Raw genomic sequence first — 23,161 nt, 5'->3', positions numbered from 1 at the left:
TCATGACCTGCTGGCAGGCAAAGATTTCTTAGACAAGTCACAGGGTGTTGCTCATAAAAGAAAACAACTGATAAGTTATACCTCATCGACGTTAAAACTTATCCTCATCAAAAGACACCACTGAGGAAATGAATAGGCAAGCCACAGAGAAAACATTTTCAAGACATGTATCTGATAAATGCCTTGTATCCAGAATATACAAAAAATACTTACAACTCAATAAGAAGACAGACAACCCAAGTTAAAAAGGGGCAAACGATTTTAACAGATACGTCACCAAAGAAGATACCCAAATGGCCAATACAAAATTGAAAAATCAAACTAGTGTGACACTGCATATCAACTGTCGTTCAATTTTTAAAAAATGAAACAATCACTCCACAATCCACTTAGGAGCCAGCATCATAGGTTCTTACAAATTTAAACTTATCACTCCTAGGTATTCACTCTAGATACATGAAAACATATGTCGACACAAAGACTTTTACGTGAATGTTCAATGCAGGATTTATTGTTCATAATAGCCCCAAACTGGAAACAATCCCAACGTCCATCAACAGGAGAACAGACAATGTTTGGTATGTCCATACAGTGGAACATTATACAGCAATAAAAAAGGACAAACTATAGAAACAAAAAAAAGCTATATGAAAGAAGTCTTATATAAGATAGTACATATTATATGATTCCATTTATATAAAGTTCCAGAACAGGCAAAACTATGGTGGAAAAATACCAGAACGGTGGCTGCCAGTGGATGTAGTAGCTACAGGGATTGACTGGGAAGGAGCTGGAGGGGAATTTGAGGGATGACAGTAATGTTCTATATCTTGATATGGGTTTGGAGTTACACAGATGCACACTTCTGTTAGAATTCAGCGAATGTATACTTAGAATTTGTGTATTTCCCCATAAGTAAGTTTTATAATTTTTCAACCTGTATATTTTTTTTTTAAAAATGGTGCCCTGCCAAATTGTCTTGAGCAAGGGTTGGCAGCCTGTGGCCTGAGGTGGTGTGGTGTGGTGGAAAGGGCCCAGGCTTTAAATTTTTTTTAATGTTTATTTATTTTTTGACAGAGAGAGAGAGAGAGAGAGAGAGAGAGCAAGTGGGGGAGGGGCAGAGAGAAAGGGAGACACAGAATCCGAAGCAGGCTCCAGGCTCCGAGCTGTCAGCACAGAGCCCGACACGGGGCTTGAACTCACGAACCACGAGATCATGACCTGAGCCTAAGTCGGATGCTTAACCGACTGAGCCACCCAGGTGCCCCGAAAGAGCCCAGAATTTAAAGCCAAACAGACATAAGTTTGAACCCTGGCTTGGCCATTAGGTTGTGTGTCCTTGGGCAAGTTACTTAATTGCTCTGTTTCCTTATCTGTACAGACAGTAGCATAGTGCCCCAACATATAATAAGTACTCCATAAATAGTAGCTAATAATAAAATAACATGTGAGATGATTTCGGGTCATGGGGCCAAAGATGGTGTCATTGCACATCTCGTGGACACCGTTCCAACCAAGATATTCATCTACTAAGGGTTCTATCTGAATCTTCCCTGGGATATGTGTACTTCCATAAGGTCCTCTGAAGACTAAAACCTTTAAAAAAAAAACAAAAGTATCCCTTCTCCCTCCCAAGGAGTAAATGAACGAAGACTTGGAACAGTGCTTGCCTGATTGGCTCTCAGTTCCCCGAACTGTACTCACCTCAGGGTCTGCACCTTCGTTGTAGGAGCGAATGCTGAAGGCCATGCCTTCAAATGTGTGGTCTACCCGCAAGATGGCCAAAGCCAGGCTAGCTGCTGTCAGATTTGCTGTCCTCCCAAAAAACTCCATCTTGTGACCAGCACGCTCAATTATCCTCAGAATTCTGCAAGGAACCACAAGTAGAGAAGAGCATTACTACCTCTTTAATATAAAACCCATTCTCCTTACAGGATTTCCTCAATGTAAGACCTTTCCTTCAGTTTTAATCTCTGGTTTTTACATTGTTTAGGAATTACTGAATAAAAGCACCGGCAGGAATATTTGGGGGATTAAAAACATCACGTACGGTGCCTCCTACAAGACTCGGTTACTGATCGGCCATAAGGTAGAGGGAGGTAACTAGTATTATTCTCAAGCTTTTTGCTTGAGCACTGGGTGGATGCATTTTATAGAAATTGGGGGAGCCCCAGGGCTGGGAAAATAGATTGGAGGCTTGGTTTGGGGTAGCTATTTATTTGAAAAGCTGCTACGATTAAAGTTGAGTTAGAATTTGCCATGCATTCCTTCACAATTGGGACGTGAGTGCGATGACCCCCTTGCATCACACAAACACGGCTTTGGATGCATAGCTTCCTGACCTTGAAAACTGGTGATGACTGCATACAAAGGAATGAATTATAAATATTGTGAATATCATGCAATAGTTTATTTTACCGAAATATTAGTACTTACTCATTTCTCACTTCATGCAGATCAGATGCTGAATTGTTTTGCTTTCCCAAAACAGCACTGATTATTTGTAGTATCATCTGGGTTAGATTCATACTTATCTCATGACATTGTGAAATGTCAGATACTTTAGAAACAATAATCTTTGTCTCGTCTTCATCCAGAGTGGGGGATTCATTTATTAAGTTTAAAATGTGCTGTGCAGCATCACCTGCATTCTCTGGGGAAAGAAAATCGAAATGTAAAACCTGCATCACTTCGTTTTGGGAAATGCCGGTCTGCTTCCTTCCCTTTCAAAAGTAAAGGCAGTGAGGCTGCCTGTGGTGGCTCAGTTGGTTACGCGTCCAGCTCTTGATTTCAGCCCAGGTCATGGTCTCACGGTTCATGTGTTCGAGCCCTGAGTCAGGCTCTGTGCTGACAGCGTGGAGCCTGCTTCAGATTTTCTGTCTCCCTCTCTCTCTACCCCTCCCGCACTCGTGCGTGCGCGCATGCGCTCTCTCTCTCAAAATAAATAAACATTTTTTTTTTAAAGTAAAGGCAGTGAAATAGAAATACATACCAAGGTAGCAAAATTTACAGTAAATAAAATGCTGGACCTCAATTTCTTTCTTTCTTTTTTAACGTTTATTTATTTTTGAGACAGAGAGAGACAGAGCATGAACAGGGGAGGGTCAGAGAGAGAGGGAGACACAGAATCTGAAACAGGCTCCAGGCTCTGAGCAGTCAGCACAGAGCCCGACGTGGGGCTCGAACTCACGGACCGCGAGATCGTAACCTGAGCCGAAGTCGGACGCTTAACCGACTGAGCCACCCAGGAGGCCTGGACCTCAATTTCTATAACAGACGGAGTCCCAGCAAGTAGCACAGAAGTCAAGTTTTTATTCATTAAATCCTTTTTAAAATACACCAGGGAAACCTTTTTGGCACTGAAGATTAGCTCGCAATTAGATTCTAATTAAGTTAAGACTTTGAGTATTGGATTGAGTTAAGTAGATCCCACCTGTACTAAAATATCAGCAAACATTCTCAGTCTGTGTTTTCATAATCAAAGATGGCAATGATATTTTTTCTGTCAAGATCCAGCAAGCACAGGAAAAAAGCAACTATGGACCAATATATAGTAAAGAGCAACTTAATTTAGATTTTTTTTAAAGGGTAAGAACAATAGATATTAATTCGCCCACTTTTTTCTTCACTTTCTATTATGGAAATTTTCAAACACGCACAAAAGTAGAAAGAATAGTATAATGACTCCCCATGTACCTCATGAATCACCTAGCTTCAACAAGTGTCAATGAAGAGCTAATCATAGTTTATCTACACTCTCACCCACCTTCCTCAACCCCAGATTATTTTAAAGTAAATCCCAGAAATATCATTGCATCCATAAATACTTCAGTATGCATCTCTAAAACCAAAGACCTGTTTGTCATAACCATAATGCCAGTATTTGTTAAACAAATACAACACGAATTAGATTTTCGTTCAATATAACCCCTATAAAGCTGAGCTCCTTGTGGTGCCCTGCTAGTTTAAACTCCCATTTAAGTCCAATAACCAAAATATAATGGAAAACAATCGAAACATACAATCCCTTGAGAGAAGTCCGGAGAGAGATTACACTCGTAACGCTTAACCCAGGTTACACTGCAAATAACCAAGTCTGTTTGGGAAGACAAATTAGCAAAAACACCACTCTCTCTCTCTCTCTTTCTCTCTCTGCCTCTCCCCCTCTCTCTCTGCAAACAACTCTCTGTCCTTGTCAATGTAAATTAAGCAATCTTACCCAAGATTCTCTCAATTTCCACCCTGCCCCCCCCTTAACCATTACCACAATCTGCCCAACAATGGAGGTGGCAGAAAGGGGGAGCTTGAACAAGGTTGTAATTACTTCTAAATTAATATTTTGTCCTTGTCACATCTATCTTCTGGTCTGTTAAAGAAACTTGAGAAAATAATAAGACTGAGATGGGGGAAACGTACGATGTGCTCATTCACAGATTTTTCTATTGCTCTTAGTAAATTTTCAGGCTTTTGTTGTAAGTGGGATAGCCAGCGCCGCCTACCCAGAGTCATTCTTTGGGCCTCAGTGGCGTGACTTCAGTCCATGCAGTCCCTGCTGTCACAGAAGGAAAGTAAACAACTGGCCAATGGGAGACTGACTACACTGTGGAAAGTAATCACGGGCTTTTCACCTAGAGTCATCCAGTTTTTAAGTCAAATGCAGGACACATCACACTCTTTGCGTAAAAAATGCTAAGTCCTCGAGCAAAAGCAGTGGAAGGAATCCTCCCTTGTTTGTTGTAAAATAAATCGGTCCGGGGGGCCTGGGGGGTTCAGTCGGTTGAGCGTCCGACATCGGCTCAGGTCACGATCTCACGGACCGTGGGTTCGAGCCCTGCGTCGGGCTCTGAGCTGTCAGCTCAGAGCTTGGAGCCTGCTTCGGATTCTGTGTCTCCCTCTCTCTCTGCCCTCCCCTCGCTCATTCTCTCTTTCTCTCTCAAAAATAAATAAACATTAAAAATTAAAAAAAATTTTAAATACATGGATCCCCCCTTGCTTGAAGTAGTTACAACTAATCTGACAGTAATTGTGCAATCAAAACAGTAATATATCTGTTATTTATTGAGCAATTTCTACAAGCCGGTATTGTTGTCTGCAACTGCATTACAAGCCACCCCAAATGGAACGACTTAAAACAATTCATCATTATCCCTCATGGTTCTGTGTGTTGACCAGTTTCAGCTGAGTGGTTCTCATTTAGGGGCTCTCATGAGGGTGCTATGAGATGACAGCTGGAACCAGAGTCACCTGGAGACTGGATGTGACTGCAAGTCCAAGATGGCTCACTCTCATGGACTGGCCAGTTGGGGCTGTTGAACTGGTCAGTTGGGGCTTTGTCCTTTGGCGGTCACTTGAGGCTGTTCCCGACACGGCCTCTCCCAGTGGCTTAGGCTCAGTGGTATGCTGGATCCAGCTGGTATCAACTTGTCAGAACTAATGGTTAAATTTTCAGGAGTTTCGTGAGCTGGTTAAACACAGCCATTATGAACAATTAAACTACAGAAACTTTTATGAAATCGATCATATTAAAAACAGTAGTGATACTCAAAACTCATCACTTCCCAATTACTTTCCTACATGTCAATAATCTGTCCTTCGGTGTTTATTTTTACCTACTGTCTCCGTGTTGCACAACTCTTACCAACTTCGTGTTCGGTAATTGCATGTTGCAGTTTATATTCAGCCATCAGAGAGTATTTACATCAAGGAAATCGGCGAACGCTACCAAAGCACCTTTTGGGGCAGAGCGGGTTGTTACACGTTTTCCAGCACACCGCTGTTTGGGCTTCTTACTGCATGGTGTCTGGGTTCTGAGAGGAAGGATCCCAAATGACAGTGTGCAAGAGAAAGGAAGCAGGGATTTCCAGTCCCCTTAAAAGTGAGTCCTGTGATTGGCACAGCATCACTACTGCCAAATTCTGCTGGGCTAAGTAGTCACAAGGCAGTCCAGAAGTGGGGCGCCAGGGTGGCTCAGTCGGTTAAGCATTCAACTTCGGCTCAGGTCATGATCTCGCGGTCCGTGGGTTCGAGCCCCGCGTCGGGCTCTGTGCTGCCAGCTCGGAGCCCAGAGCCTGCTTCGGATTCTGTGTCTCCCTCTCTCTCTCTCTCTCTCTCTCGGCACCTCCCCCTCTCTCACTCTGTCTCTCTCAGAAGTAAACATTAAAAAAAAAAAAGGCAGTCCCAAAGCAACTCCCAGTTGACAAGGAGGGAACGAATCGGTGGTGGGCATTTTGGAGACGAGATCCCGCAAGGCATTAGACATACGCTTTCCAATTTAATCCTCACAACAGCCCTGTGTGGTGGGTACTAATTCCCTCTATACAGATTAAGACATCACGACACAAAGTTCTAACCCAGAGTTTGGTCCAGTGCTGTTTGATTCCAAAGCTAGTGCTTTGTCCCTTTTCTCTACAGTTTGGGGGTTGGAACAGCTGTTCACCGCAGTTCTCTCTGACATCCTGGGAATCATATCGTTCTCTCTCCACCATGCACTATCCTGCCCTGACAGAGGATGGACGCACACACACAGGACACACTTCATTAGAGTGTGATACATCTTCAGTACCTTGGGGGTAACAAAAACCGGGCCAAGCAAAGAACCCACAGACTTCCGGAATAACGGTACCTTTTCTAACTCTGTGATATTGAGGGGTGACATGACACGAGCATTGAACGGGGGGAACTGACAAGGTTTTCTCCAACCAAGACATCTAATGCTTGTCAGCAAGATAGAAAGCTAAAGAAACGTTATTTCAGCGTGAGCGCATTTTCTTTCCTTTACGTTGTACTCATTTTTTTTAATGAAGCGCTTCATTTACAAGGAAAAGGATTCCTCCAAAGCTAATAAATTTGATAATTTATTCTCCGTTATATATATTACAGCCACCACTCAACTCTTCTCATCCTCTGCAGGTTTTTTTTTTTTTTTTTTTTTTTTAGTAAAGTGACTTCTGACAGTTAATTTTCTAAAGATCCCAACCCAATGCAATGCTTGTCTTTCTTTCTTTCTTTCTTTCTTTCTTTCTTTCTTTCTTTCTTTCTTTCTTTCTTTCTTTCTTTTTTAATGCAGAGCTTTTCTCATTGTTGTGGTTGTTTAACGTTTTCTCCTATGGAGAAAATTCTATTAGCATGTCTAAGAAAAATGTGTCGCTCAGAGGAGGGAGGTCAGCATGAAGTACAAACCTCCCTACCTCGCCACCCACGCACTTCAAGCCGCAGCCCTCTCTATTGCCCTGACTCACCATTTCAGACATCGACACCGTCAGAGCTGTGCTTACCATTCTAACTCTTCTAGATATTCCTTGGCAAGGATCTCAAATTTCCAAGGCAGACAAGTCTGAGGCGTTCACTGACTCAAGGCAATTCTCTGGCTCCCCTATACGGCACCGGGATGCCTGTGCCTTAATTTTCATCTAGGTGTTCTGGGACGCCCCCCCCCCCCCCCACACAGTAGAGCTCTGCCGATGGGAAAACTTATGCACGCCTCAAAACCCCCGATAAGGAGAGACAGGGCTTTAAGAATAGTAACATAAGGAGAGGCAGGGGAAAAGTTCACCAACAGCGACGTCTATTATGCTGGTCAAAATTAGCCAAGACCATCATTCCAGGTCTCTGGAGATTGATGAGCAATCTCACAACAAATCGAGATGCATTTCATCCACAAAATCTATGGACACTTGGTCGGTACGGTGGGAGGCCATGTCCCGCAGCTCTGCCGTGTGGCTCCATCGACTTAGGCAGCTGAGTGGTCCCTGGGTAGAAGAGCCATTGTGAGTGGCATTTGACAGGCAGCGAGCATTGGCAGTTCCCATATTTCTGACTCCGGTCTGTGGAAGAGCCACGCCGGGCAGCGGCAACAGCTGAATGCCAGCAACAAGTCCCCCTTCCTGTCAATTACACGCACAGCTCCCGCTCCAGAGGGGAAACCCTGGTGAAGCATTTTGTGAAGGACCCAGTCATCATCCCACAAAAACTCTTGGTTTCGGGTCAGGTCAGGATGGCACGGTGTGTGGGTTCAAGGCCCGCGTCGGGCTCTTGTGCTGACACCTACGGAGCCGGCTTGGGATTTTCTGTTTCCCTCTCTCTCTGCCCCTCCCCTGCCTGCCCTCTGTCTAAATAAATAAATAAATAAATAAATAAATAGACAAACATTACCAAAAAAAGAAACAATCACAACCCAGCTAGAACCAGTCATCCCTGGTAGTCACAGAGAATGTGGACAAGCCTAAGGCTGCATCTTCTAATGAGAAGCATCAGATGTATATACTGCAGGGAACAAAGACTTCACTAAATTAGCGAGCCAGTGGTATTTTTTTTTTACAGAAATAGGAAAAAAAATTCTAAAATTCATATGGAACCCCTCCACACACACAAATAGCCAAATCAATCTTGAGAAAGTAGAACAAAGGCATTACACTCCTTGATATCAAAATATAATACAAAGCTACAGTAATCAAACAGCACGGTACTGTGTAAAGGCAGACCTGTAAACCAATGGAACAGAATAGAGAGCCCAGAAACAAATCCACACATATACCATCAACTGATCTTCAACAAGAGTGAAAAAAAAAACACACACAATAAGGAAAGGATAATCTCGTCTACAAACGGTGCTGGGAAAACTGAAAATTCACATGCAAAAGAATGAAATTGGCCCTTCTATTACATCGTACACAAAAATCAACTCATACTGATTCAGGACTTAAATGCCAGAGCTGAAACTCAAAAACTCCTAGAAGAAAACATAACGGGAAAACTTCATGACAGTGATCTTGGCAACAATTCCATGGATGTGGCACCAGAAGCACAGGCAACAGAAACAAAAATAAACACGTGGGACCGCAACATATAAAAAGTTTCTCACAACAAGAGAAATAATCAACAGAATGAAAAGACAACCTACCAAATGGTGAAAAAAAATATCTGCAAACCACATATTTGATAAGGAGCTAATCTCCAAAATATACAAAGAATTTCTATAATTCATGGGGTACCTGGCTGGCTCAGTCAGTAGAGCATGTGACTCTTGATCTGAGGGTCATGAGTTCAAGCCCCACAGTGAGCATGGAGCCTACCTTAAAAGATAAATAAAAAAAAAGACTTTTTATAACTCAATAGTGAACAAATAACCTGATTAAAAATGGGCTAAGGACTCAAATAGACACTTCTCAAAAGACATAAAAAAGGTCAACAGATACATGAAAAGGCATTCAACGTCCATCATCATCAGACAAATGGAAAGCAAAACCACACTGAGACATCACGTCACAACTGTCAGGGTAGCTATTATCAGAAATCAAGAGACAACAAGTGTCATCAAGGGTGTAGAGAAAAGGGTACCCTGGTACACTGTGGGTGGGGATGTAAACTGGCACAGTCACCATGGAAAACAGTATGGAGGTTCCTCACAAATTAAAAATAGAACTACCGTATGATCCAGCCATCTCGCTTGTGTGTGTATATCCAAAGGAACGAAAATCACTATCTCACAGAGATATCTACAGTAACGTGTTCATTACAACATTATTCACAATAGTCAAGGTATGAAAATAATACAAGTGTCCATCTAGAGATGAATGGATAAAGAAAATGTCACACACACACACACACACACAGGAATAATATTCACCTTTAAAAAGAAGGAAATCCTGTCATTTGCAACAACACAGATAAACCTGGAGACGTTAGGCTAAGTGAAATAAGCCAGACACAGAATGGCAAATATTGCATGAGCTCATTTATCTTTGTTAATGTTTTTAATGTTTACTTATTTTGGAGAGAGAGAGTGAGTGGGGGAGCAGCAGAGAGAGACAGAGACACAGAATCCGAAACAGGCTCCAGGCTCTGAGCTGTCAGCACAGAGTCCGACGCGGGGCTAGAACCCACGAACCGCGAGATTAGGACCTGAGCCGAAGTCAGACGCTTAACCGACAGAGTCACCCAGGCACTAGCATGATCTCATTTATATGGGGGAATCTAACACAGTCGAAGTCACAAGAGCACAGAGTAGAATGGTGGTGGCCAGGGGCTGGGGGAGGGGAAATGGGGAGTTGCTCATCAACAGGCATAAAGTTTCAGTTAAGCAAGACGAGTAAGTTCTGGAGATCTGTTACACAACATTGTACCCATAGTCAGTAGGAATATACTATACATTTAAGAATTTGTCAAGTGGGGGAACTGCCTGGGTGTCCCGGTCAGTTAAGTGTCCAACTCTTGATCTCAGGGTCGTGAGTTCAAGCCCCACATTGAGCTCCACGCTGGGCACGGAGCCTACTTAAAAAAAAAAAAAAATTTTTGTCAAGAGGGTAGATCTCATGTTAAGCATTCTTACTACAATAAAATAAAATTTAAAAAAGAAAGAAAGTAGATTAGAGGTTTCCAGGCATTGCAAGGATGAGGGGAAGGGAATGACTGCTAATGTGTATGGGGTTTCTTTTTGGAATGATCAAAATGTTCTGGAACTAGTGGTGACTGTTGCACACTCTAGTGAATATGCTAAAAACCATGGAATTGTACCCATTAAATGTGTAAAATTTTATATGTGAATATCTTCATAAAAATTTTTTTCAACTACAAGATATCGATTTCTGTTTATCAAATGACTGGAGATTCAAAAGTTTTTTTTTCTTAAATTTTTCTCTTTTTTGAGAGAGAAAGAGAGAAAGAGATTGAGCCAGGGAGGGGCAGAGAGAAAGGGAGACACAGAATCCGAAGACAGGCTCCAGGCTCCGAGCTGTCAGCACAGAGCCCGACGTGGGGCTGGAACCCACGAAACGCGACATCATGACCTGAGCTGAAGTCGCACACTTAACCGATTGAGCCACCCAGGCGCCCCATTAATGTTTATTTATTTTTGAGAGAGCACAAGCAGGGGAGGGGCAGAGGGAGAGGGGGACAGAGGATCTGTAGTGTGGGGCTCGAACTCACGAACCGCGAGATCATGACCTGAGCTGAGGTCAGCCGCTCAACTGACTGAGCCACCCAGGTGCCCCAAGCCAGGCACTTTCACATCTTGCAAGTGGGAGTACGAACTGGTGCAACCATTACAGACAGCATTTTAACACCATCGAAAGTATGAGTAGCCCGGCAATTCTACTTTTAGGAATTTATCTTTCAAGTATATCCCACTTAGGCAAAATGACATATGTACAATATCCATTACAACAGTTTCGTAAAAACAAAATGTTATTGACAGCTTAAACTGCCCGTCCATAGGAAACAGGTGAAAGAAATAAATTATGGCCCGTGCATGCGGTATAATATAATGCAGTGATAAAAAGCACGAGGAAGCTCTCCATATACCAAAACAATAAATTTCTGCAATATATTTTGAAGAGAAAAAAGCAAGATGCAGAACAGCATGGATAGCATGCTCCACTTTGTGTACAAAGAGGGAGGGAGAATATACACATATATGCATATGTATGGTGTGTGTGTGTGTGTGTGTGTGTGTGTGTGTGTGTGTGATTTTCCTTGTAGATACATAAAACATCTCTGTGGATATTTATTGAATGGCAGGGGTCAGCAGTGGGAAGATGTTTCGCTGTATAGCCTTTCTGTTTTTGCAATATTGAACTATGTGAAGAATTACCTATTAAAACTGTTTTTTAAGTTTATTTATTTATTTTGAGAGAGCTCGAGAGAGAGAGCACAAGTGGGGGAGGGGCAAAGAGAAAGGGAGAGAGATGGTCCCAAGCAGGCTCGGCGCCCCCAATCCAGAGTCCGATGCGAGGCTCAATCCCACGACCCTGGGATCATGACCTGAGCTGAAATCAAGAGTCGGACGCTCAACCGACTGAGCTACCCAGGCACCCCTTAAAACTATTTTAAAGTGAAAAGTAATAATTAGCTACAAATTATAAAATAAAAAACACTATAAAGCCAAAAGAACCCACTGCGAGTCCTAGCTTAGCATACCTCGCTCCCACCTCTACCAACGCGAACTACCTAGTTTCTGAAATTGGATCGTTGTAAGGTGGATTTTCCCACATGGGGCTAGCCTATACCCTCTCTGGTCTCAGGTCAAGCAGACCAACTGAGGTTCCATTATTTCACTAATGTGTACAGAACAGTCTTACCATCACTTATAGTAACGTTAGCGAGATCCACAATCTTATCAGGAAGTCCTTGAAGCAGTTTGCACTGTTTTAACTTCGGTTTTTCCCACTGAGATTTGCCAGTCTCCATGTTGATTGAGCTGAGAAAGAGAGGAGAGAGGGACAAAGAGCTTTCTCGTGGGACGATGAGGCCAGAATAGTCTTAAAGCAAACAAAGAAGGAACACGGTGTATCTTTGGCGTGCCTCTTCCTTTTGCCCACTCCCACTTACAAACACTGGGCTCTCCCGGCTGAGATAGCAAAGGCAGGAGCCCAGTGTTTGTAAAGTGAAGAAAACTTTGCTCTTGGGGAACAAGCGAATCTAGGGTCCCCATGCAGGAGGTGTAAAAAGGCAAGAGAGTCTGAGATGAAGCATGGCAATGTCCAGCAGAGCAAGAGCCGGGGCACAGATTTTTGCCCCTCTGGACGTGGCTCCTTACCCTCGCTTTCCTTTCTTACCCCCATTTTAAAAGGAAATTCATTTTAGAATCTGTCCCCGTGTCAGCATATCATTCCCCAAAGGCAATTGGTATGGCACCCTCTGCCGCTCTTTGCCCCCACCGTCCACCCTCCCGTATTCAATACAGTTCATTTCAAATGAGCTGACACATTTATTGAGCACCCACTGTGTTCTCGGACCTCTGATAGTGCAGACAAACACAGCAGGGTCTGGTCCCGGCAGGAGCGTGTTGTAACTTGGTGGTTTGAGTCTGTAAATGTAACTACGTTTAGGAGGCAAGTTGTGAGACGAAAAACTCTATCAACAAAACGGACTCTATCAAAACCACCAAGCGAGGAGAGCTTATCTGCAAGCTCTGAGCTGAGCTGGATGCTAAAAGGACAGACATGGAGGAGGGCCCCCCTGCCCCGAAGCAGAGCAAATAGCACAAGCAGAGAAAGAGACCCGAGGAGGCACCCACCCGAGTCCACAGTGGCAAATGGCCCTCCTTGGCTGGAATGCATGGTAAAAAAAAAAAAAAAGGGGAGCCCACAGGTCTTGAGTACTGTCTTTAAGAGCTCAGACTTAATACCCGAGGCAATGTGGAACCAGAGCAGGGGAAGGCAAGGGGACTGTTTTAATAGTAGCTGAGGGACAATGGTAAGGACCTGCACGGGGGTCGCGGTGGTGGAGTCCGAAAGCAAAGGCTTCATGAGCTCTGATTGTGATCACAAAACCAGCATGATTTGATAACCTGATTAGATGTATGAAGACAGTAGGACCCAGTCTAAGATGTTGCCTTCCAAAAAAAAGCTTTTAAGCCTCTGTCAAACCCTGCTGCCCTTCTGGGCTGCCTACTTAAGTTAATGGCATAAACCATTAACAGCAGAGAGTCAGAGAAGAGGGGCTGATGATGTAAAGAAGGAAAATGATAAGGCAACAATAGGAGGGTGATTTAGTAAATTATTATGGCCCATCAACGAGGTAGCTTCGGAGGCAATTTTTCGAAATGGTCATTAAGAAGGATGTAAACCACAGAAAATGTTTGATCAACTATTGAGTGAAAAGGTAAATCACAGTGCTGATAGGAGGGTGGTGATTGCCACTACAAAAAAAGCTACATAAAACTTAAAGGCACACGGGGAACAGGGAGATGAAAAAACACACCAGCCTAAAAAACAGCTGTGTTCCGATGGTGGGATTATGGGTGATGTTTTCCCTTTTGTCTTCTTGAACATTCTTTTGGAATGTGATTATGTTGCACGCGCATGCTTAAGTAGGTCCGAAGGGTAAAAGAAGGCAAGACAAGGGTAGAGGGGGAGGGAGGGAGCCTGCTCAGAAGCGTGGCCCCAGTTAAGGGGACCTCTGAGTATCTGAACTGGCAGTTAGAACTTGGCCAATACATACCAGACTCTAGTGGCGTTTCCATCCCTATTCTTTATGCATCTAGTTTGGGCTGTCTCGGTAGGGTTGGTTAAGAGCCACTTGTAGGTCCCTTTGTATTTAGAGACTGTTTCTTGGGCTTTGCACCTTCCAGGCTCTACAGAGAAAATGTATGCACATTTTAAAGGGCAAAAGGCACTTAGAAGAATCATGAACAGCCATTATGACCCATCATTATTATCCTGCCTGTAAACACCAGCAAATAAAAGAGGAAACTTTTTCTACCAGGCCCTTTAAAGCAGGCTTCACGGAAAATACGTGAAATGCAGCCCTTTCTTAAATTAAGCCTCCCAGCAAAACCTCACATTTAGTCCTTTTCATTAAAAGCACAAATTGACAGGACAGCTTTTTGTCTTGGTGTTTAAAAGTGTTACATTTGCATTGACTAATAGTTCAAGCCACCCACACAAAGACCAAAAGCCCTCACCTGCCGGTTGCCCTCCTTCAGAGGTACCCACTGTCAATGATGGGAGACTAAAGACTGACTTCTCCTTCTGGATGCTTCCTCCCTTCTTCAGGGGTTCTGGGGTGGATTTGGTTTTAGTCAACTCCACGTACCGACCGTCGCCAGTATTAGACACGGGAGCCCTGCTCTGATGTCGATGCTGAGGGCAAGGTTTTGCTGCCAAGTGTGGTCACATTAAGAGAGAAGTGACCCAGGCTAAGTGTGCGTGGTCAGTCCCCTGTTTTCACTGACCACCCACTGGGCTCATGACCCTGGTTCCAGAAATCTTCCCCCTCGTGTGTTGACAGAATGGTCCGGCCATCCCAGTCTCCTGTAAGCTCTGCCTGTGGCTTCTACCCTTCTCTGCCTGCCACTCATCTGTCACTTGGGACCACAGCCCACCCTCTGCTACCTGATTCGTTTGTCGCCGAGGATTGTGTGTTCTAACGCGGATGTGTGGTATCCGGGTTAGCCCGCAATCTATTTTGCCGCAGTCTATTGGGGAAAAGTAAGAGAGCTATAGCAGCAATGGCAGGGAGTAAGGGAAGAAATGCCCATGAGAGAAAGGCCCGACTGTTCCCAGATCACTTTCCAAGATGAACAGCCTGGCTATATCAATCAATAAATCAGCAAGCATCTATCGGGCAGCTCTAGTGTGGGACGAGGAAGCTCCCCCACCCTCCGGGTATTTATGCAAGAAAGACAATTCTCCCGCTCCGTTGATGGACGGGCCACTGCTGATGTCCAGAGCTGACCAATGGTCTCCGGTAGTCCCCCCGTATTGTTTATAAGCTCTTACAGGCAGAAAGGTTCTCAGGGTGAGTGAGCACTGTGGATGAGGAAAGGGACGTGAAGACAACTCCTCTCCCCTTCAGAACTCAGGACGTCTTCCTATGCATGCATTATGAGCTTTATAATAAGGGGAATGAGAGGAAAGTGGCTGATGGGCATCGAGGAGGGCACCTGTTGGGATGAGCACTGGGTGTTGTGTAGAAACCAAGTGGACAATAAATTATATTACATATATATATATGGGGAATATAATAAGGGGAATGGATGCATATGGAATACCCCCCACCCCAAATTACCTAGTTTTTCCACTGCAATGTGTTCCGATGCAACTAACAACATCAGTTGACCTTGCGTGAAGTTTCCACGCGTGAGGTTGCCATGTATTTTCCTTTCGATCCTGCTAATCAATTCGCTGGCTGCTAAAGAAGAGTTGGCTTTTAGGATGACCTGACAAACACAGCTAAAAAGCAGAGACAAAAGAACAATGTTGCAGTTATGTCAACAGGGTACAACTTGGCCCGCGGCGCTGAGATTTTACACAGGTGGTTTAACTGAGAGCCCATAAACACCCAACATTTTACGTCAAGTGGCAAGCCTTAAGACATAATGGAAGACGGCCCATCGAAATCTTCTGATAAATTTTCTCGTCTGCCAAATAAACAACTCAAAGCCCATTTGCAAAAGAACAGTCAGAAACATTCGCATTCTATTAAAATCAACTAGCCATGCGTTCGCTGGGAGTTTGTGCTAATTAATAGAGAAGATGGAGTACTCAGGATTTATTACTCGAGAGAAAGCCTTTTATCCTTCTGGTCTCCAATTTATCCATCATTACTGCAATGAGGCAAATGGCACACGCTCAATTAGCCTGTAAAGAGGTGTTCCGCGGAAGGCCTATTTCTGCAATAGTAATAATGGAGATAATGATAATGATAGTGGCTAACGTTTGTAGCACTCTTGCTCCCCTCGTCTTGCTACTCATGTTATCTTCACAACAGCCTCACGAATAGTGCTATTATTAGCCCCATTCCACAGATGAGGGAACTGAGACTTAGCCAAGGTCACAAATACCTAGTATGTTCCACTTCCCTGCTGAGTATTCTGTGGACTTTTCTTGACGGCAACAAACGCTTTATTCCCCCATCTCCAAATTATGACCACTTTGGACCCCATTTTCTTTTCACTACAAAGAGGCAGCAGGCTCTTTGCTAGGCTGCGCCATGACCAACCGAAACAACTTATTTCTTTTTTTTTTGTTTTCTTTTTTTTTTTTTTTTTAAATTTTTTTTTTTCAACGTTTATTTATTTTTGGGACAGAGAGAGACAGAGCATGAGCGGGGGAGGGGCAGAGGGAGAGGGAGACACAGAATCGGAAACAGGCTCCAGGCTCCGAGCCATCAGCCCAGAGCCCGACGCGGGGCTCGAACTCACGGACCGCGAGATCGTGACCTGGCTGAAGTCGGACGCTTAACCGACTGCGCCACCCAGGCGCCCCCGAAACAACTTATTTCATGAAGGCAAGAGCCCAATTACAGCATCTGTGAAATAACCACCGGGTACTTTGATCTCCTTCTGACAACTCCGACCCAGAGGCTGCAAATACAGAATTAAATGGAAGGAAAATCAGAACTAAATGTACCAGCTATGAATAAACTCAGTTCTTACCTGTATGGTACATAGGAAATTGTAGCCATTCCCTGCCCTTCCCTCTGTTTCAAAATAATGCAGAAGGAAAGTACATTGTCTCCGAAATCTTTAAACAAATGTTCCAATTGAGCACGGGGCTTATTGACAACAGCAATCACCATTATGCTTTACATTTATGAAACCCATTGCCATTTGCAAATCAGTCTCAAAAAAATCAATGCATCTGGTCCTCATACCATTCCCTGTGGTGTGGACAACGCAGGGAAAGTCACCCCATTTTCTAGATGAGAAAGCTAGGTCTCAGAGAAGGTAAGTGATCTGCCCAGTGTCACACAGCTGACGAATCACAGCACCGGGAGCAGAAGCTGAGACTTCCGGATCTAGATCCTGACATGGCGATGACAAGAGTAAACACTACCAAGCATTTACTATGTCCTGTGCTAAGCACTTTACATGAATCATCCCATTCCACCTTCACAACATCCCTGTGGGGAACGGTAGTATGGTTATCCCCATTTTACAGATGAGGAAACTGAGGCACAGAGCGTTCAATTAGGTTGTCCAAGGTCTCCCATTCAGGAAGTGCAAGATCAGGGCTTCTAACCCAGGCAGCCTGCTCTGGGGACCACAGTGTCGCCAAAAGGCTTTTTACACCTATTATTTGAGAGCAATTTCACTTAGGTTATGTTATCTATTAAATTAAAAAATTCAGACTCTGCTCTTTACAGAAAGTACTTTAAATGATGACAGATAGGAGGCCCCCGGGGTGGCTCAGTCAGTTAAGCGTTTTTTTTTTTTTTTTTAAGTATTTCTTTTTTTTTTTTTTTTTTCCAGTTTATGTATTTATTTTGAGAGAGAAAGCACAAGTCAGGGAGGGGCAGAGAGAGAGGAGAGACAGAGAATCCCAAACAGGCTCCACATTGTCAGCACGGAGCCTGATGCTGGGCTCGAACCCACAAACCGTGAGATCATGATCTGAGCCAAAGTCAGATGCTTAACCAGCTGAGCCACCCAGGTGCCCCAAGCATCCAACTCTTGATTTCAGCTCAGGTCATGACCTCACGGTTTCACGATCTCAAGGTTCGAGCCCCGCATCAGACTCTGCACTGACAACACAGAGCCTGCTTGGGGTTCTCTCTCTCCCTCTCTGTCTGCTCTTCTCCGTTCACTCGTGTGCTTGCTCTCTCTCTCTTTCTCAAAAATAAACAATTTTTAAGTTTAAAAAATAAATGACGGCAGATCATTTGGATGGCACTGTAGGCTTGATTTTATTTTGTATAAGCAAAATATTTCTCTCGTGTTTAAAAACCTTACGAGCTGCATTGCGTACTAATCCTTTTGGAGTCTGACGTGGTAAAATTTTGAGGCACTGGGATAAGTACTGAGAATCGGGGCAAGGAGGATGGGAGGTAGTTTTGTCACACTCTGACTTCAAACCTGTACACATAAAAGGCAGATTTATTATTTACAATCCCCAAGTCCTTCCATGCTTCCATAGCCCACACAAAAGGTACCTCAAAAAAACTGCCCCACAGAGAGTTCAGAAAAGCAGAGGATGGTCTTCCTACTGGGTCGCTGTGCAGATGCCAAAGAAAGTAATGTAATTTGACCCTCAACGGCCATAATTGAGCTTTGCTTGACATACACTTGGGTAGAAGCACTAATTTACTTCTATCTACTCAGGTACAGGATGAGTTACAAGTCATTTTGAAAAATTACTTACTGCAGTTTGATCTATGGTTATTTCTCCCTCAGAAGTGTCTCTGTATCAAAAGCATATATATATATATATACACACACACACACACACACACACACACACGCACGCACGTAAATGAAATACAGTGTCCAATACATGAGGACTCAAGTTCAGGAGAAAGACAACTGTGAGGCAGAACAGTAGAATCTCCCAGCTTGGAATTCAAACACTAGGGCTCTAAGGAGACACTTCAAAAGAGCTTGGTCATTATCTGAGTACCCAAATGGTGGTAAGTCTTTGAGCAACCCCACTCCCAGGAATCTGTCCCATAACAGTACCAACAAGGGCGCATACAGATATACGTACAAGAGTGGAAATAACTGAAATGTCCATCACTAGGTAATCGGATAAATACACCATTGCACACCCATGCAAAAGGATCCCATGCAGTCATTAAAAGGAAGAAGCTAAATCTGTATGTGTTGGCCCACTAAGATGTACATGATGTATTCTGAAGCAAGAAAAGAAAGGTGTAAAACAGCACGTAGAGTAGAATCCCGTCCTCTTAATAAACGTATGGCCCCAAATCTAGGAGTATGTAGAAAATAAGCTGCAAACCAGATATTGGAGAGGGTGGGGAAAGGCAGGTTTTCTCTTTGATCTCGGCTCCTCGATACTTCTCAGCACCCGCCCATTGCACTGTCATCACCTCCCCAAACCTGCACCCCAGGCAAGTCTTAGACTAGTCAGCACTCCTCGCCTTACACATTTCAGGTTCCCTTTGGAATATTCTACCTCCTGAAAGTGCGTTAATCAGAAAATAAAGAGTCTTATAAATCTTCATGCATTGGCCATCCCTAGCCTTTCATCCCTCTAAGGCATGATTTTTCCCCTCAAAGTCACAGAGCATTTTAAAGCCAAAAGGGACATTAAAGGCAACTGAATCTAATTCCACTGTTTCCCTGATTTATATTCCTCTGTTTTTGTTCTCCCATTGGCTTTACACCCTACAGTGATAATACACATTTTTCTCGTATTCCAAAGAGAACCTACACTCAGAAGGGAAGATGTAACTCAAAATGCCGACCCTAAATCTCAGATGGAAAAAAACAAAACGAAATCCGCCCTCCCCCGCCCCCGGGATAGGAACATACCCAGAATGCCCCTAAACTGCCTTCCACCCACAACAGATGATACCCCCATACCTGCTTTTAATTTGAATGGCCAGATTAGCAACAGCAAATTCACTGTCCTGAAATATAGAATTCAACTGTAAGAGACAAAACAGATCGATTTTAGTATTCCCACTCCTCTAGCAAGCCAGGGAAATTACCTGAGACAATGTCATCATTAAGCTGCATTTATTATTCCAGTGAGATCAACATTTCCATCTGCTCCACTCAGTTCTTTTTTTTTTTTTTTTTAATTTTTTTTTCAACGTTTATTTATTTTTGGGACAGAGAGAGACAGAGCATGAACGGGGGAGGGGCAGAGAGAGAGGGAGACACAGAATCGGAAACAGGCTCCAGGCTCCGAGCCATCGGCCCAGAGCTCGACGCGGGGCTCGAACTCCCGGACCGTGAGATCGTGACCTGGCTGAAGTCGGACGCTTAACCGACTGCGCCACCCAGGCGCCCCTCCACTCAGTTCTTTAATTTACATTTTACCTACTGCCAGGGGCTGAATAGCGTCCCCTCCAATCGATACGTTGAAGTCCTAACTCCCTCATGTGACTATATTTGGGTGTAGGCCCTTTAAGGAGGCGATGAAGGCTCAATATAGTCAGAAGGTGGAGCCTTAATCTGGTAGGACTGGCAGTCCCTGGAAGAAGAGAGACACCAGATATGTGTGTGTGCGTGTGTGTCTCTCTCTCTCTCTCTCTCTCTCTCTCTCTCTCTCTCTCTACCTGCCGCGCGCGTGCGCGTGTGTGCGTGCGTGTGCGCATGTGTGTGTGCGCGCGCACACGCAGAAAAGGCTATGGGAGGACACAGTGAGAAGGTGGCCCTCTGGAAGCCAAGGAGAGAGTCCTCTGAAGAAACCCACCCTCCAGGCGCCTTGATCTTGGACTTCCAGCCTTCGGAACTGTGAGAGAAGAAATGTCTGTGGTGTAAGCCCCCCAGTGCCTTGTGTTTTGTTATGGCGGCCCTAAGAGACAAATACACGCGCCCATTGTCAAGCACTTACAATCATGCTATACACACGGCAAAAGAAATGCTGATGGGGAAAGAGAGGAAACAGACATGATCATTTACTGTTGGTGGGGTGCAAATGGATATCGCCTGTCTGGGAGGCCACCTAGCTTTATGTTAGAATGTGAAATGTGGGGCCCAAGCGGGGCTCAGTCGGTTAACCGACTCTTGATTTTCACTCAGGTCATGCATGACCTGACCGTTTGTGAGTTGCAGGCCTGCATCGAGCTCTGTGCTGTCAGTACCGGGCCTGCTTGGGATTGTCTCTCTCTTCCTCTCCTACTTTGGTGCTCTCTCTCCCTCACTCTGCTTCTCCCCCACTTCTAAGCTCTCTCTCTCTGTCTCGGAATAAATAAATAAACTTATTTTTTTTTTAATGTTCAATGTTCATGTGCTTTGATCCAGCAATTCCAGCTCTGGGAATTTATCCTCTAGAAAACCTCAAGTGCCCCCCAAATTTATTGCAAGGGCATATCGTCAGCATTGTTTCCAAATAGAGAAAAAAATAAAAGTGACCTAAATGTCCACCGCTGGGTGTCTGAATTAAAAAAAAAAATACTATATTACAACCATCCAGTGAAATCCTTTGTATCTGTTAAAGTATATGAGGTAGATGTATATTTGCAATATGAATATGCTCAAACATATATGGTTAAGTGAGAAAAAGCAAGCTGCACAATAGGATAATTGTATGATTCCAATTATTTTTGTAAAAGAACAGACATGCATCAGTGTTACCCCGGGTATAGGGGGAAAAAAAAACCCTCAATGGATATACCCCAGACTGTTAAGAGGATTCAATACAAGCAGTATGAGGGAAGACATTTACTTTCTGGGGCTCGGATTTCAGTCTCTGGATTTTTTTTTTTTTTACAGAGAGAATGTATTACTTTTATTTTCAGAAAAAAATGTGAGGATAAAGAAAACATCGTGTAGGAGAGAAAAAATAAAACTGCAGAAAATAAACATATTTAAATACAATAGCATAGGATTTGTTATCGCTGCCTCCCCACTTTCTCCAATTAGGAAAATTTGGCAGAAGCCCAGAATTTGTGTCGGCGAAGGGAGAGTTCTAAACAAATTAAAATAATGACATCCCATAAAAGCTTTCAGCATTGACACCGTACGTCCTTACAGTGTTACTCACACAGTAGATAAATTTGCAGCAAAAAATCAAAACCAATTAGCTGTGAAATGTATTATGGGTAGAAAGAAGTTAAAGCCTACTTTTAAGCTACTCCGTCCATCATATATATATGCACATACATATATTCACAGATTTTATATGTACCATAAATATTTAAAAGATTATTTTACCCAATTTTCTGCAAATTCTTTGACAACACTGATAACCGGGATCCTTGGGTCTTCATCAAAGACAGAGAAACTCATTTCAATATTGTAGAAGGAGACTGTAATTAAAAACGAGATTAATTTCACTCATTTAGCTCAAGAAATTTAACTTCCATAAATTTGGTCAACATTGCTTGTCATTTTAGAGAGACCAACAATGAAGTCTCGTTCTTAAATTTTGCTTAATTTAACTCCAAGGTCAAGAGCCAACACTTGGGCTCCATATCCAAAAGCAAAACAGATGTACCATCACATTTTTGTTTTAATTATTTCGGCAGTTTCCTGATTGCTACACAGTTGATGGACACTCTGCAAATCCTCCAAATCCTCAATTTTCTGTAGCCAACACATTTCCAGTCCATTTAATGGTCAAGCTGAACATTATCTCACAAGATCATTTGCACTGAGAAAATATTTATTTCTCCCTATACTTTTCTTTCTACTTCAGATTTGTCTCTGTATCCCTCTTTCTCTTGTCTGTCCTTTCAAATTTCAATTTTTGAGTGTTAAAAGTTGAAGGGACATCCCAGATTTGCATGATATGGAAGCCAAATACTCCCTGGCCATAGATAAGCAGTCCAAGCCAGCTGGAGGTGGAGACTGGAGAGGCTGAGGCCTATATAAGAGGAATTTAAAAAGGCAGGCTAGAATATCTCCTGGAATTGGATGGTTTGCAGTCATCATGTCAGACCTAAGGCCATATAATTCTACACTGGGAGAAGGTGAAGTTCCTGATGATGTTCACATTGGCAGAGACAGAGTATCAGGGACAGAATGGATGGAAAGCATGCTTAGAGAGATCATACCGAATGAAAAGATACATTTGCACTATATTTCAATAAAGCAAAGATAAGCAAGATGGCTAGAGAATTCTGTTTGGACAAGGTACCACTGTACCCACTGTCTTTTTATAGTAATTTCCACACCCAGTGTGGGGTTCGAACTCACAACCCTGAGATCAAGAGTCACATGCTCCACCGACCGAGCCAGCCAGCTGCCCCCTGCACCCACTGTCTGAAGGAGAGCAGAGACACCTGTACCCTTCTTTATCCTTTTCTGCCT

Source organism: Lynx canadensis, chromosome X (assembly GCF_007474595.2).
Source record: "Lynx canadensis isolate LIC74 chromosome X, mLynCan4.pri.v2, whole genome shotgun sequence".
NCBI classification, from domain to species: domain Eukaryota; kingdom Metazoa; phylum Chordata; class Mammalia; order Carnivora; family Felidae; genus Lynx; species Lynx canadensis.
This window is presented reverse-complemented; position numbering follows the sequence as displayed.